General features: G+C 43.4%; 1 pseudogene; it reads left to right on the forward strand.

Moving 5' to 3' along the window:
* The first annotated feature begins 375 nt into the window (after window positions 1-375).
* LOC136654516 (5S ribosomal RNA) lies at window positions 376-492 on the forward strand (annotated as a pseudogene).
* Window positions 493-15961: the final 15469 nt, after the last annotated feature.

The raw sequence follows: 15961 nt of genomic DNA on the forward strand, positions 1-15961 counted from the left end.
ATGTTATAGAATTTAAGAATAAAAGGTCTAATGTTTCCCAGGTATTCCAGCGCCTCGATACTCATTGGCCAAATCAATGACTGGAAGGAAAAAATTTACTTCTTAGTGAGCAACTGGGTAAAATGCTAGCTGAATGCTTTTCCTTACATTTCCACAAAGTAAAAGTGCTAGATTTATTTTTTTGTTAATAAAAGCCAAAAAATAAAAAATAAAAATGTAGGGATGCAGCCTGAAAAATGCACGTAAGTGTCAATATCTCACAGATCCCCCTGTGCCTGGAGTCTTTCCGCCATGACATGCCCTAGCAATGGGTACAATTGCCAAGATCACCCTTGTCATGCTTAAAGGACCCTGAAAAGAACACTTTTTTTTTGCCATGTCAACTGTTACCCTGCACATGCCCGATATCATCTGATCTCGGAAGCTAAGCAGGGTCAGGCCTGGTTAGTACTTGGATGGGAGACCACCAGGGAATACCGGGTGCTGTCAGCTTATACCATAGTCTTTCGAGACTGAAGGTTGCCAACCAACCAAAGAACTTGGCAAGGTGCTTAAAGGATAGCTTGAAGAAGTCATTATTTAAGGACAGTTTTCATGATGGGGAAGTAAAGGTTTCTTGTTGGCATCCTTCAGTCTCGGAAGACTATGTTGTCACGCTCTGAATGGTGGTTCTCTCCAGTGCGCGAAGCCTGGGTAAAGTAGATATGGAGGATAGACTGTTTCCCATGCAGCAAATCCCCCCTCTCCACATCGCTGAAATGGTCCAATGGAAAGGCAGAAGCCAATACGGTTGGTTCCAGCGGCGTCGCAGGAGTTGCCAGAACGTGACTGTGTTCAGCCATGAACTGCCTCAGGGACTCTGGCTCCGGATTTTGCCTCAAGGTTGACTCCTGAAGCCTTTTCCTTAACTGGATGTAGCCACAAGGCAGTGGAGGTTTGGGATCAGAGTTTTCCTTCTCTCAGATGAGCTGCCTTCCCAGGCTGACGAGTCCCATCTACCCGGTGGCTGTTTAGTCACCTCTTACGACAAGTACAGCCAAACTGAGGGCCTATTCTTATCCCCAGCCCCCAGGGGAAAGTAAAGGTTTACTCAACTTAAAAATAACTGTTCTTATTCAACATATACATTTCTGATGCCAACAACGCAAAGGCACTAAAATACCCAGAAACCTCGGGCTTGGCAAAGGTCTTATGGTTTCTGTTGGCTACAAGGAAATCACTGATTCCCCCCCCCCCGTTTCTTCTCTGGAAGCCCCACCTGGAAATGTGGCAGTCCCACCTAGTGAGCGAGGCTCCCTATGGCCCTTGCTGATGATGGCACAAGCACAGATTCGATCCCTGGGCCTGTTTGATTCAAGAAAAGTGGGAAGTACTTCAGGCAGCGCATGAGAAAGAGGCCTCGACAAACCATCCCATGGAAAGTTCTGACGGAACTTTATGTCACAGGCTTATTCATACATTTCCACATGGATAAACTATGCTCATGTTTTTTGTTTTTTTTTTCCCCTCTCCTTTCCTTCACTGTTGATATAGAGTCTAAATTAAGGCCCCAGAAGACGAGAGGACATCCACCTTTCAATCCGGCAGGCCTTGGCAGCAGAAGAAAGTGCTCGGCCGTTCTTTGCACAAACGGTCCCCATTAGAGCTCAAGATGTTCTTTTCCTTCTAATCCTCATTTGTACCCCTTAGCCATTTGTTTAGAATTAAATTAACTGCAATTTGGGAGATGTGGATGAAAGGTAGTGCATTGAGTAGATATCACATGTCTTCTGAATGGTGCCTGTCCTGTCTCTTTCACGGCCATTCAGCGAGCCTGAAAGGGCGCAGTGTGTGAATTGTCGGACTGTCACTCCGTGGCAAAGTCTAGTAGCCAGTATTGCCATGGAAACAGCAGGAAAAAGACAATTAACAAAATGGTTCTGCTTCCCCCCCCTTATTTCTTGGAGGGGAGTGTGTTCATTAGTGATTTTTGTTTTGTTTTGTTTTTCTTGGAAGAAGAAACAAGACACAAGGGGAGGACTTTTCTCATTAAAGTCGATATTGCCATCAGTGTGGAACAGAAATTTGCGTTTGTCTAACAAAATATGTTTTTTTTTAACTGTTGTCTAGTCTTATTCTTTTCTTCCCTTCCATCACTGAAAAGAATTATCTCAAAATATTCTTAGGTGAATGACTGTTAATGAGCAGAGCTTGTGAGTTTAACCCTCACACATTCACAGGTCTTTTAATTAGCTCCTCACAGAATCGCTCCTGTGACAGAAACACAATGTAGGCTGGAGAGTCTGAACCAAAGGGGGGCTCTCTATAGATTTTTTTTTCCAGCCTTAGTTTAAAATCAAATCAGTATGAAGAAAGGGGTATCGGAGGCTGTTAACGTCAGATTTCTATGCCTGAAGGATAGCCCGGTCTCTCGCGTTTAGAAATATGGCCATGCTGGAATGTGCCATTTTATCATGCGCAAGTAACCAAAGGAAGGACTATCTAAAGTTGGATACACCCTGCTCCTGTTTTTAGAAACATTTGCAGCAAGCGTACATTGCACGTGTCAGTGGTTCTCACTCCTTTAGCACCGGGACCCACTTTTAGAATGAGAACCTGTCAGGACCCACTGGAAGTGATGTCATGACCAGAAGTGACATCATCAAGCAGGAAAATCTGAACAATCCTAGGATGCAATCCTACCCACACTTATCCAGGAGTAAGTCCCATTTATTATCATTGTTAAAAGTGTCTTCATAGTAGCCTGTTAAAAGTACAGGTCTGTAACAATTCCCCAAATGCAGTCCATGGTAGCATCAAGTCAAATATATTAAAAATAAAATATTGAAATGAATGGGGACCAACCTGAAACTGGCTTGGGACCTACCTAGTTGTCCCGATCCACAGTTTGAGAAACACTGTGTTATATGACAAGCAGAGAACCACATGAGATGCAGTCTTTGTGTTCTATACAGAGCCTATGGCTTTGAACCTCAAATCACTTACATTGGAATAAGTAGCGTGACTCCACAGTGTTTGAAGCAATCTCTCTGTCCAAGTTTCCACTTGATTCAGGCCATGGGCTGACTTAGCATTGCTTCCTGAGAGCTCAGTTTTTCTTCATCCGTAGGTCCACACCAGGGTGGTTGCTCCTGAGTTAAGTTGCTCCTGAGTCTTATAGATCTATTTGGATTCCAGAACATAATGGAGGAATGGCCATTCACCAGGCACAGATGGCTGGTCAACCAATGAAATAGCATGTTGTCCAGGCTATTGATGCTGATGTTCCCAGGTGCCTTTGCTCACAAAAGGAAAAAGAGAAAGAAAAAAAGGCCTCCTAGTAGACAGGAGGAGTAAAGCAGCTGAAGTATGATGGTAGACAACTTGATCCTTCAAAAGGATATAGAGACCATGTATCCATGTTATAGTGGTGAAGGGGAAAGAATGCTGTCCTTCTTTGCATACCTCCTATCAATGAGTTTCTTCCACGTTAGCAGTGTGACCAGACACACTGGAGGACAAATTGCCTATACATTAACCATTGTATAGAAGAGAGAATTTTGGTAGGTGCAGTTCAGCATGGCAGGGTTTAGTGTGCTAGTGTGTGGGCTGGATATTCTGGGTAACCTAGAGGCTGTATCATGTATAACCCACTCTAATGTACTTGCTAATTACTTTATAGATAGTTGTTCATATTCTGTTTAGTTAGTATTGGGTGATTTGGGGGAAATGGTTAAGATGGATGGACTTATTTCAACAGGTCAATCTTTCAGTCTATGCCCAACACTAGGGGTGTCCAAAGTTTTTGGCAGGAGGGCCACATCATCTCTGTGACACTGTATCGGGGGCCGGGGAAATAAAGAATTAATTTACATTTCAAATTTGAATAAATTTACATAATTTTACATAAATGAATATATTAAAGATGAACTTATATGGATGAATCAAGGTCTTGCAATAGCTCAAGGCTTATAAGAGGCCTTGCAAAAAGCAAGGCTGACCTTTCCTTAGCTGCCGCTGCTGCATCACAGATGTGAAAGAGCAAGCAGTGAAGGGAGCTCTCATCCCACAGCTCACATGAGAGGTCAAACAGTCGCCCTCACACTGAGAGAAGTTGCATTGGGCCAGTGTGGGCTTCAACAAATCTCCGGAGGGCCAGAGGCTCATTGGAGAATGGGGGCTCCCTGAGGGCCGCATTGAGAGGCCTTGAGGGCCGCAAGTGGCCCCCGGGCCGGGGTTTGGGCACCCCTGCCCAACACCAATGGAGAAAGGGACAAACAGGCCTGAATTTGGAACTGTGTGCCTGGCAAAAACAAAAACATATTTGCATCATTCTGGATCTAAATGCCTGGCAAAATGAAAACCTGAAACAAGAAAGCAGTGTGGGAGCTTTGCAGATAGTAGCTGGCAGACAGTTCCACTAAATGGGCACCGCAGCAGAGAAGGCCCATTAGCTCCAGTTGGGCATCAACAAATATGGGCACATGCAGGAGATCTTCCCCAAAAGTTAAAAGGAGACAAGCAGTTACATGTTAGGAAAGAAAGCTCATCAAGTATGATTCCAAGCTGTGAAGAACTTAAAAGGTCATCATTAGCATCCTTGTCCCATCAGGTCTGATCTCTAGACAGCTTATGTCCACTGTAGACTAATTAGTCCCCCTTCCTTCCCCATTAGTGGCCCTAGTTCTGCTGAAAGTACTGCTGGACCCCACCACTAGGTTCTGAACTGTGTGAACTGCAGAGGTCCTCCTTCCTCCCTACCCCAGCCAGCAGTTTCTCCAGCCACAGCAGCATCTTAGCCACTCCTGGGTAGGCCATGTTCCCCCCCCCCCCACCCTTCTACTTCCCATAACCTCTGGCAGTGATTATTGAACCTTTATCCCTACTAAGTTGCAGCTGTGAGCCACACCCATTGCAAGCCAAAGGCTCTGGGGTTAATGTCATACTTCCCAGAACTATCAACACAATGGGCCACTGCTGACACCACACACTATCTCTTCATATCCTCGGGGAAAATATTCCACAATCCCACTATAAAAGGTAATCACCAGAAGCTACTATCATTTATCATTTTAGTGTCCTTTAGCTCTAGCTGTAGCTACATGGGAATTGCTTTTAAACATGTCTATATAGCTGCATCATTTCAATGGTACAAGGACTTGGTTGGGAGCTGGTCACCAGCTCTATCTTACAAAATCAGTACTAAGTAAAAAAGATACAGGTGATCAGCCCATTAATGTGATTCAGATGCAACTCCAGGTAGACCGGAATATTTCACCAAAAATGGCACCCACATGGCTTGCAGCTGCATTTACAGTTCCCCAATCATTCTATGTTTAAATTGTTAGAGTAATTTGTTTCTGTCTCCCCCTCCCCATATTAAATTTGTTTCTTGCTTTGCTTGGGACTTATAATAATTCATTTTAAAACCCATGGACCAGTGATTTTTTTTTTTTCTTTTCATTTGCCATTCTGATAAGGAGTTGAGTGAATCCTATAACATATTAGAAAAAAGCTGTGCTGAGTATTCTTGGATTTTAATGCTTATGTAGGAACAATCTGAGTGTGGAGCATCCTATAGTAACAAACTTGAGTACCTGCAACTGAAATAAAAGCATATTCTTCTCCCATTTATTCCAGCCTCTGTTTTGCTCCCCTTCCAAATTTCTGTTTCCTATGTTGGGGTTTAGACTGTAAGCCACAGTGAATGTGAATGTGACTCAGTGAATGTGATGACATCATAGCAGTACAGAGTTTTTAGGCAATAAAATGTCCATAATCTACACCCTATGGGAGATATGAACATCAGAATATAAGAAGAGCGCTATAGTCCCATGAAGTCCAGCTTCCTGTATCTCACAGTGGCCCAACAGACACCTTTGGGAGCGCACCGTAAGATACCTGTGTCCTGTTGCCACTCCCATATATTTGGCATGCAGAGGAAGACTACCTCTAAACATGGAGGTTGTAACCAGTCATCATGACTTAGAACTTGTTATGGACTTTTCCTCCATAAATCTGCCTGGTCTCCCAATATGGAGATAATCACAAAATGATTATTTACATAGAGATAATTATTTGCAGTTCAAGGCTATTATCATGATGGAAACATGTAGGAGCCCATGAAGAACAATATATGATTTCAAGCACAATTAACTTCCATGAAAACAGATGTAGACCAGCAATAATGGTTGTAAAACCATCAACATTTAGTAAAAAGTCTACTTCAGTGGTTCAGGGCAGCAGAAACAAACCATGTGTCAGCCGCAGCAGCAATCCTAATCCAAAGGACTAACATTCCTATACAATTATTTTCCAAATTAAAATAAACCCGTTGCAACAACAGCTGAAACCACCATAGTCATTTGATGTTAAGGAAAACAAACTTGTCCCTGAAGAATAATGAAGCAACATCTGTTTTGTCTCGCCTACGTTCTGCCTCTGCTATGGTAGTTGGTTGGATTCTTTTTTTCAGGTCTACCCCTTTCCTATTGAGCTGATTTGATGCATGCGCTAACTACAATGGAGCCGGGCAGTGGAATAAGATCCTCCAAGTGCCCCTTTATATGCATAGAAGAGCTTAGTAGTGTTTGCATGGATGAGAATTTGTCTCTGTCTGGGTCTTTTCCCCTTCCAGCAACACATGTATCAGAATTGTCTTCCAGAGTTTGCTCAACTTACCCCAAGACAGCACAGGGAATTGGTTCCTGAAAAGTTGGGGGTGGAGGGTACTTAAGAATCACTGACCATTATCTACAGATCATAATGGACGCTATCAATTTTTTTTCCTGACTATTTCCCATAGACAGCAAACTCAGAAAAAAAGGGATGGTCCTCCTCAACTTCCACTCCACAAATAGAATGCATTTTGACATCACTGCACACCTCCTTGAAAATCTCAACTCCATGAAGCCTTCACTTATGACTAGTTCACATGTTGATGGATCATCACACGATGACTTGAAGGAATGGTTTGCCTGCATGAATAGGTAGACGTTACAGCTATAACGACGCAGAAATACATTTCACATTATCTCATGTCATCTCTAACCCAATTATGTTCAGCGGAGTCATTTCATGCAGCTGCTAGCAATCCTACAATTATCAAGTGAAGTGAAATCACCTAATGTATTATGTATACACCTGTATATGCAGGTGAAAACCAGGCTTTTGTTTGCTAGAGCTCTCAAACTTTTTAGAGGCCCTAGAAGCTGCTGCCTGATTTATAAATGCCAAGGGAAATGGCTATAATGGTGATTGGGCAACAGTGCTTCCCCCCAAGTAGAAGCTTGTTTAACCCTTGATGCATGTAACCTAATCTCCCTGTCAGTTTTATGAACCACCAAAAAGTGCGTCATGACCCACTGATGGGTCCTGGACCCACAGTTTGAGCACCATCGTGCTAGAGTATATCTCAAAAGAATTATTATTATTATTTTTAATATGCTGAGTCCAATATGCAAATTTAGGTGCAAGAAACCAGGAAGACTCCGTTGATTGTTGATATTGTAGATATTGTTCAGTTGCTGATGAGCCTAGGAAAATCTCTGCATATTCAGATACCATCAGAGAGACCACATTGTTGGAGATGTGTGCTATCTTTATGTAACCAAAATTCTTGTTGATGTAGATTTCTTTGATGCTGGTTCAACAAGGCATAAATTTGGAAACCTATCTTGGTTTCCAAGAAATTTGAGGAAATCATGTCCTTCTAAATTGGATAGGACTGTTTAGACATAACTAGAAGGCAGAAATATCATTCAGAACTGTTTGCGTCATGTCTGAAGCCATAGCACAGCAGACTTGAAGCTAGTGCCCCAGTTACCTTTGATACCAGAGTGTGAAAAAGTTTATGTACGGTAGAATAGAAGATGGCTATTTTGTGCTTAGAGTGATTAAACCACTGCATCCCCTTCAAGCTAGAGATGTAAGATTTGACATGAGCTGATCAAAATAAAACACTTACCATGCACTTTTGAAATCTTCTCTTTCTTCACTCCTATATTCATACCTGCCATCCGTTTCTTGATACAAGTTCACTTGCCGCAAGAGCACCACTGAAAATTCCACCCATGTGGCAACTTCTTCAACACCATTCTGCCATAACTGTAGCAATTGGTCTCATCCTGTTATGACTTACAACCAACTGTGACTTCTGGTGACCACTGGCAGGAGATGTATATTTTGTCAGGTAATAAAGCTGCCCCATGCTTCTTAAGAGTGTGTTGTGATGGAGTTATGTAGTAAACTCACCATGAGAACACTATTTCCAGCAGCTATATGTACTGCCATTACTGTGCTCTTGTAATGTAGGTAGGAGAAAGTGTGCCTTCCAGTGGCGGACCTCCCCGGCCCCATGCCCCAGGGCAAAGATCCATAATGACACCCCGCCTGTGGGATGTTGCCACCACCCCATGCACAAATCTGCCCCCCCCCCACTTACCTGGAGCACACTATTCCTCAGGATGTATCAGGGAAGCCTCTCTGAGGTTTCCCGATGCTTTAAACTGTGCTTCCAGAAAACTGAAAGCACAGTTTCCAACCCCATCAGGAGCTTCAGAGAGGTCCTTCAGGACCCCACAGAAGCCTCTCTGAGGCTCCTGATAGGGCTGGAAACTGTGCTTTCAGTTTTCCGGAAGCACAGTTTAAAGCATCGGGGAACCTCAGAGAGGCTTCTGTGGGGTCTTAAAGGCATGCAAGGCTCCATGCCTGGGGCATTTGCCCGGAGAATGAGTGGGAGGTCCGCCACTGCCTTCCTGCTCCCACTGTAGTACCTTTCAGGCTGCAGTCCTGTACACACTTACCTTGGAGTAAGTTTTATTAAACTCAATGGGACATACATCTGAGTAGTCAAGTATGGGATTGCACTGACAATCACATGGGAGCTGGTAGTATACCTTGTTACAGGTAATAAAAATGACAGTTGTAGGACTTTTGTGCTAGGTGGACCCATTTGCAGACTAAGTTGAGGGATTAATTTTAGTTGATGTGCTCCAAATGACAGATGGGTTCAGGCCATCCTCCAAAAGAGGTCCCATTCCACTTCTCCAGGGTCCCAAAGCTCTGAGAGGCTGATCTGTGGAATTCCCTCTTTCACTGCACCGTGGTGCCTTTGGTCACCAATGGCTGTTCTCTGTCCATGTCTCTGTATCTCCACTGAGCTGTCACTGGGATTAAAAGGCCACTCTAACGAAATGCACCATCTTCTAACATTAACTAAAAAGCACTTCCTCTGCAACAGTGCAGAGTAGGCCAAGAAACCTTCTACACTTGATAAATCCCGGTGAGAAGCAAAGAATTATCTTTTGCATGACCAGCCAATACTGCATCATGGCCTGCGCAGCAAGGTGGGTACTGAAATGCTGTTGAAGAGACCGGTGGAGATTGGGAAGCTGTATATATTCCCTCCCATTGTGCCTCTGCCCTGCAGCTATGTGCAACCACAAAATGGCCCTGTGCCTCACACTATCTCCATTCAGAGGCCAGATGCAACTCTGTTTCCTTACTACAGCTGTGGTCTTATATGTTTTTCAAACTCCTATTTCAGGCTCCTCTCCTTCAGCATCTCATACTTCCTCTGCAGAGGGCAAGTGCCACACAGTTTGGCTCTAAGCGTAAACGGGGTTGAAACGGATTTGGCAGAAATTGGCCTCAAGCTACACATGCAACAGGACACAATGCAATATTTCCTAGCGTGTTCATAATTGTTCGTTACAGCAGCGTAGCTGGGGGGGGAAACAGTAAGTACTGCAGGTGCCGCAGTGCGCCGTGTAAGTAGCTCCTTCCACTCACCAGGCAGTGATGGCAACACGCAGGCACTAGCTGAACCAAATAGCAGCACCTGCGTGTTGCTGTAGCTGCCTGGAATGGTTCCGTGGGAGGGGTTGCTTACATGGAACATTGCAGTACCTGCAATACTTACCCTTTTGCCTCTCCTCGAGCTACGCTACTGATTTTGTTCATGCTTGGTTCATAATCACTCATGTATGCTCATCACAAACATAAGATAAAACTCCCTGGACATAGGAAGCTTGTATATCAAGGAGACAGCCCTTTTCTGTAACATACAAGAAGTTTAAATAGGGCATATTTTTCTACAGGTGTATTCAAATATGTGACCTTCAATCTGCCTTCTGAATTATGGGCTGTAATCCTAACCACACTTTCCTAAGAGTAAGCCCCATGGAATAAAATAGGACTTACTTCTGAGTAGACCTGGTTAGGATTGTGCCCATGCAGTCTTAAAAAGCTGTATCACATGATTCTGCTGCAGATACAGAACAACCATGACACTTATGATGTCATGGTGCATTTCCTGCTGTGCCTTGCTGTGTCCTCACTATGCCACGCAGACTTTAGCTGTTAATTAGCAACATGAAAGGGGATAGAGGGGATATGACAGTGCTCTTCAAATACCTGAAGGGCTGTCATCTGGAAGAACAAATCTGTACTCAGCTGACTCTGAGAGTAGAACTAGATGTGGGTACAAACTGCAAGAGAAGTGATTCTGGTTGGATATTAAGAAGTAATTCTTGATAGTAAGGGCAGTTCAGCAGTGGAACAGATTGTTAAGGGAGGTGGTGGATCCTCTTTCACTGGAGATCTTTAAGCAGGCTTGCTGGAATCTCTCTAGGAGGATTTCCTGCTGCAGGCAGGGGGTTGGACCAGATGACCTGGCAGGTCCCTTCCAATTCTAGAATTCTATGAAGATACAACAGCAGGACAAAAACCTGCAAAAGCTCCTTGGAAAATGTACAAGCGTCAGGGGTGCAAACGATATGCAGGTCCATATCACTGTCGTTTGTTGGGTGCATCTTTCATCCTCATTTCTTCAAAAGGGTCACAATATATAGCAAGATGTCCAAGATATGGGATAACATTCCAGGTGATCGAAAGACTTTTGATATACATTTCAAGTGCCTCTCATCCTGCTTTTTTTTCTCTTTTTGGCCACACTGAATGTTATCTAGTTTCTGCATGTCTTAATAGTAGTAAACAGTTGCTGTTATCTTGTTTCAAATTTAAATGGATAAAATTGACAAAGACACTTTTCCATAGACTTTGACTTGGTATTTAACATAGTTCCCACAGCACAGTTGTAGGCCTCAGTTACGAAACATTACACCCTGCTTACGGCTGTGTCTTTAGAGTTATTTAAGGAGTTAGGAGAGAAAATTGTTGAATGTCCTCTTCAAGTCAATAACATGCAATCAGTATTCATCACGATGGGTTGCTTGTTGGGCAATGGAAATTCTTCCAAGATGTGGTCAGAGGCTTCACAAATCCATGAAGCAGTAGAGAAAAGGGAAAAGGAGTCAGAGTAAATATGATTATGGAAACAATGCCAGTTTGGAAATGAAAAGCTTCATACCCATGGGCATTTTTTTAAAGTCAATGTGGATAAGCTTCCAGATAAAGCCACAATATAACCCAAGCCAAACCAAGTGGCTGGCTATTATCCGTGAACACAAAATAGAATCCAAGTCTTCAGAGCCAACTGCACAAATACGAAAAAAGCAGATGCACGGTGAGAGATCCCAAGCCAAGTTCACCACAAGGAAGCCATATATATATATATATACATACATACATACATACATACATACATATATAGAGAGAGAGAGTGAGAGAGAGAGAGTGTCAAGCCAAACTAGGTACTGGATCATGGACAGAGCTTCATTTTTTTTTTTTTTTGGACAATTAAATTAGAACTTTAGCAGTGTCAAGGCGAAATAATTCAATTTTTAAGTACTATAACTCTCACTGCTAATTCTATTGTCCTAATTTCAATAGGGTTGATGTAAGCACATTTGTAACTCTTCTATCAGAATTAAGGGGACTTAAAAGTGCTTCACTTTGGCTGGATTGTACCCACACAACAAGTAAACATGAACTATTGTCGAGTTCAACTGTGTTCTTCCACAAAACGGACACCAAGCCAACTGTGGTTTTTTTTTTTTTTTTTTTTTAAGTAAACAGATATGTCTTACAACACATGAGATTAGACTATTCATTATCTGGAAAACGGAGGAAGTAATCGAGTCAGATGAAAGATGAGCCTCTTAAAGACCCGATAATTAAACAAGGAAAGGATCTCACAACAGAAAATTACAACGCTGATAAGAAAAGACTTGTTGATGGACTCATTATGTGTTCCATTTTCATGTAAATCTAAAAAAATAAGACCGTGAAAAATACGTTTGTGTGCGCGTGATTTAATAAAACACTTGTGTGTTTTGCAAGTTTGCATGTGGCAGTCGAGATCCTTTAGCTGCATCCTTTCTAAATTGCTCAGGAGTAATCACAAAGCAAGACTGTGAGGCAGGCACTGTGGAACACTGCCCTGTAGAGCTGTTGTTTTTAAGGGCTCTGTTTGCACTCCCTCTGCAAACCCCTCCATGCTGCTGTTTAATTAGCTCCTGATTGAAAAGTGTTGACGTCTTACGTTCAGCACTGCTAAATGGGTTCTCTCTCATGCTGGGAAATATGTAAATTCCGCCAGGGTTTGATTAGATTGCCAGCGAGACTTTTAAATAATTTTGAAGACAAGAAATTGAACGAGGCAGCCAACATCTTTATCATGAGGTTTCAACACAGTCCAAGAGTACGAACATAAATAACTCAGAGAGTCTTTAACAGCCTGTGGAAGACAGGATACAGATATAGATATATAGAATGAGCACACATGCAGGCATACATGCAAAAGAAGATGGGATTTAAATTAGTACTTTACTGATGGCAGGATCTGTAATTCATTTGTAACTTAGCAAAATGCAATACAGATTTCTCATATGCAAACATATGCGGGCTTGTAGCCTTTTCCTGCCCAACTGAGATGTAAACTATCGCATTCGATAGCTTTATAACAGCTTCAGCTTCTAAGAAGTCATATTTTTCTCCTTATTTTATACTTACAGTGGTGGCCAAAAGAGTGAACTGGAAGTATTTCTCAGAGGCTTTCTAAGGAGCCAGGAAGCCATGGAAGAAATGGAAAGTGCCTCTTAGAGGCCTTCTGAGGTGTGGGGTGGCCACATGCAACTTTCCCGCACCTCAGAAAGCCTCTGAGAAGGATTTCCCATTTGTTCCATGGCTTCCTTGCTGCTCAGAAGGCCTCCCAGAGGTTTCTGAGAGGCGCTTCTGGTTTGCCAAGAAACTAGATGTGCCTCTCAGTCGCCTTCTGAGGCAATGAGAAGCTTGGCATGGCTCAGAACACCTTTGGATGCAACTGAAAGGCTTTTCTGGTCACATCTGGGGGGGTCCACTGTGGGTCCTCTGGCCGTGGGTTCGGAACCCATGGCGGGTTACATCTGCAGGTTCCAAATCTGCAGATAAGGAGGGCCCATGTATGCAAACAGTGGTTCACAATAAAGGGCATACCATTGTTGACCTGGCCAGGAAACAGTTCTGACCTGAACCCACTAGAAAATGTATGGCACTGTTTGAAAAACCTTATACTAACCAGGGTGTCCATCAAATAAGAGGCAATTAATTGAGGCTATCATTGCTTCCTGGCACCATGTAATAGCAAAGGTAGAGCTTCAAACACTTACTGGCTCAATGAGACGTCTCCGTGCTGTTGTTTTAAACAATAAAGGCTACCCTGCTAAATGCTGATAATAGTGTAGATTTATCATGGTTGCGGTATTTGCAGCACAACTTTTTTTTGTATTGCAGACATTTGAATTCTGTTCTTTTGTATTGAATTCAGCATTAAATTCTCTTGCAAATGATAAGTAAACATTTGAATTTACCGAAGCATAACATTTCCGAAAAACCTTACGAAACATGAAATTTTCAAAAAGTTTCCACAGTTTTGGCCACTAACGTATAGTGATGTCACTAAGCTGGGGTGGGGGGTGGGTACATGGAAAACTTACCAGAGGCATATGGTAAACATTTTGAAATCGGACCTCCCACTCACACTTGTCCCCATATAGCTCAAAATAGAGCCATTTCTGGGGCCAGGGCCACACATTTGTAGAGGAGTGGGGGTGACATAATGTTGCAGGAAATATCAGCCTTGGGAGCTGGAAAATCCCCCTGAGCCATCAGGAAATCTTCAAGACCCATTAGCCTCTGGGAGCGGACCATGCAATCTGGTCCCCCGCCTCTGCAGCGGTAAGAAGGTTCAGCAAGCCTAAACCCTACCAGAGTGATCTGTCCATGACAACGAAATGATCTTAATCTCCACATCCAGATCACTACCTTCCTGCCCAGCTATAAACACCAGGTCCAATTCATGTCCCGCCTCGTGTGTTGGAGTCCAGATCTTTTGGGACAGGCCCATGGTTGTCATGCGGGCTGTGAAATCCTGAGTTCCACCAACCTCAGGGGCCTTGGCATGAACACTGAAGTTCCCCAGTACTTGTAGGCAGAGGGACCACAATGTAACCCCTGAGATCAACCCTGTCAGCTCAGGCAGGGAAACTTTTGGGCAGCAAGGTGGGAGGTACACAAACAGAATCCCAATCCTGTGCGGCCCTCTCAACACAACATGCAGGCATCCAAACTCAGTGAACTGCTGAACAGGGCACCTGGCAAGGGAGATGGATTCACCATTGCAACTCCCCCTCCCCGTCCTTGTAATCGTGGCTGCAGCATCACCTGGAACTTGGTGGACAAAGCTGGGAGAGACCAACTCCTCCCGTCTTGTTCAACCAAGTCTCCATTATCAGGCCGGCAAGTCACCAGGCCGGCATCCTCATCCAGGATTAGATCCCAGACGATATAGGTTTTATTGTTCACCAACCTGGCATTCAAGAGCAGCACCTTTGGTTTCAGGGAATCACTGCCAAGATTACCAGGCTTTGGAGAGTTGAGGGAAGGACCAGAAAGAGGGACAATCTGTTTATGATAGACCGTCCTTCTCCTGGAATGGTCTGACCAACCCCCACTGTCACACTTTCCATTCATTTTACTGTAGTTTCAATCTTGCTCATGCTAGCACTGATGCAGCCTCAACTCAGCCTCAAAGCAAGGGAACAAATGTGCTCATCCACTAAAGCTTAACAGTACAATCCTAGGCCTCTTTACTTGGAAATAATTCCCATTTTGTTCAATGGGACTTACTTTCAAGGAACTGTGTATAGTGTTGCAGCCCCTGTTGTTTAATCTACCAATTCATGCTTCCGAACCCCATGTTTACTGGAGGGAGGAAATTGCTTTTACATGTTCTTTGCTCGGTATCACTCAAGGAAATGTTGCTACTTAGGGAGCCCATCAGACAAAGCTGGGAACACACTCCCTGCAGTGACAACAAAAACCCACTAATGTCCTGTACGGTTCTTTGGCATTGGTCAAAAGGAAACATCTCGGGCCAAAAGAAATGCCTTAAGTTATCACAAGACACCACATGAAACGGCTTTAATTGCATACGTTAAAAAAGGCTGTGTTTCTCTTTCATATCAATGTCATTTTAAGTACACATCTACTTAACAATTTGTCTGGTTGGCTATCTGCCTGGGATGCTTCCTTATTTCTTCGTGAAACACCAGTTGGCAAGTTCACACCCAATTTCCTCAGCTCTAGTTTTCAAGTTGTGTAAGATCAGAGCTAATTCCATTGTCCTATCTGTATGGAGACCTGTGCTCTTCACTCATTCCATGTCACTCTTCTTATTGTCCCCAGTGTTGGAATTCAAATCACATTTCCATTTACAACCAACTGCATCCAATGCCACACAACAGCTGTTTTTTTTTAGGTCTGTGTACACTAGGGTTTGCATCACACAATGCAGGAGGCCAATTTGTCACCCCCATGGTGGATCTCCTTCCACGTAGTGGATGGGACAATGCCCCAGGCAGTGGGCAAGGCACCATTGCCCCGCCCCACTGGTGTTTTGGCCATAACTTTTGATATAACAGATTTATTATTATTTTATTTATTATTTTATTAATGTATACCCCGCCTTTTTGCCCAACGGGCACACAAGGCGGCTTACAAACAATTTAAAACTACCACAAGAAAAACAATCATTAAAAAA

The sequence above is a fragment of the Tiliqua scincoides genome, chromosome 5, assembly GCF_035046505.1.
Source record: "Tiliqua scincoides isolate rTilSci1 chromosome 5, rTilSci1.hap2, whole genome shotgun sequence".
Taxonomy (NCBI): domain Eukaryota; kingdom Metazoa; phylum Chordata; class Lepidosauria; order Squamata; family Scincidae; genus Tiliqua; species Tiliqua scincoides.